The sequence below is a fragment of the Pongo abelii genome, chromosome 10 (assembly GCF_028885655.2).
Source record: "Pongo abelii isolate AG06213 chromosome 10, NHGRI_mPonAbe1-v2.0_pri, whole genome shotgun sequence".
Taxonomy (NCBI): Eukaryota; Metazoa; Chordata; class Mammalia; order Primates; family Hominidae; genus Pongo; species Pongo abelii.
Genome location: NC_071995.2, coordinates 112,619,511 through 112,621,166, shown reverse-complemented (window position 1 = coordinate 112,621,166; position 1,656 = coordinate 112,619,511). Strand labels below are relative to the sequence as shown.

The following is a 1,656-nucleotide window of genomic DNA, read 5'->3' as shown; positions in this document are numbered from 1 at the left end:
TTGAGGCATATTGTGACAATAAACTTTTTGTGGAATATGAAAGAAAAGTTATGGGATGTGCAGATTCATTATACAGTGTTAGAAAACAAACAAAAAAGAACGTTTATTTGCATTTTGTGTTCCCTCAAGTCCCATGTAAATTCTTGTAAAGTAAAAGTCTGCAATGAAATATAAATCATATGGATGGCCACAGGTTCTAGATAGCACAGAGTTAAGGTCTCAAAATCACGGAAGACTGAGAGCACGAATGACATGGGATGAGATGAAACTGTGAGCTTTGGTTCCAAGAATCCGGCATCAGGGCAGTCCCCATCCTGTCCACTTAATCTAATGCCAGCAAGTGTTAAGGTCCAATTGGGCCAAGAGAAACCATCATGCCCAAGGAGAAGGCATCCGCCCTATAGTATAAATGCTAAATATGCAGCTGTCTGCCTAAGTGTGTGGCATATTGACTTGTAACCAACTGATATAGTTTGGCTTCGTCCCCACCCAAATTTCATCTTGAATTTTAGTTCCTGTAATCCCCATGTGTTGTGGGAGGGACCAGGTGGAGATACTTAAATCATGGGGGCCATTTCCCCCATCTGTTCTCATGATATTTAGTTCTCACAAGATCTGATGATTTTATAAGGGTTTCCCCCTTCACTAGGCACTCATTCTTCTTCTCCCCACTGCCATATGAAGAAGGACGTGTTTGCTTCTCCTTCCTCCATGATTGTAAGTTTGCTGAGGCCTCCCCAGCCATACTGAACTGTGAATCAATTAAACCTCTTTCCTTTGTAAATTACCCAGTCTCAGGTATGTCTTTATTAGCAGTGTGAGAATGGACTAATACACCAACAAACATTTGTTGAAGAAATACCTACCTACTGTGTACATACTGCCTTGTGTGCTGGAATCATCTAAGACCAAAGGATTATCATAAAAGATGGATGTCAAGGTAGCTGTCCCAGAAATAATATATAATATTCTACATGCCACATTTGCTTCTAGGGAATGTGCTTCCAGCTGCATTTTAACCAGGACATGGTCGTTCTGTACCTAGAAAACTCCAGACATGGCTGAGCATGGTGGCTCATGCCTGTAATCACAGCACTTTGGGAGGCCAAGGTAGGAGGGTTGCTTGCTCCCTAGGTAACCATGTGCAACCTAAAGGCTATAATAAAAAATGCTGACATCTTGGAAGAGATGCAACAGGACTTGGTGGAGTGCACCACTCGGGCGCTAGAGAAATAGAATATAGAGAAGGACATTCCAGCTCATATCAAGAAGGAATTTGACAAGAAGTCCAATCCCATGCGGCTTGCATCGTGGGGAGGAACTTCAGGAGTTATGTGACACATGAAACCAAATGCTTCATCTGTTTCCACCTGGGCCAAGTGGCCACTCTTCTGTTCAAATCTGCTTAAAAGCATGGACTGTACCACGCACCCAGTGATCCAACCAAAATCAAGAACTGAACCCTAAGTCCCAAAAACCAGAGACTGAAATTTTTACCCTTGATCTTGGAACCTTCATTGTGTTTTATACAGGACAGTCACTGAACTAGTTTGTTATGGTTATAAAACAATTAGCAAAATCGCCTACATTTGTATTTCTTTTCTTTTTTTTCTTTTTTTTTTTTTAGATACAGTTCCACTCTGTTACCCAGGCTGG

The 1,656-nt window shown here is 41.5% G+C and overlaps 1 pseudogene; it reads left to right on the top strand.

The window, feature by feature from the left end:
- The first annotated feature begins 1,109 nt into the window (after positions 1–1,109).
- LOC112135823 (dynein light chain 1, cytoplasmic-like) lies at positions 1,110–1,409 on the top strand (annotated as a pseudogene).
- The last annotated feature ends 247 nt before the right edge of the window (positions 1,410–1,656 follow it).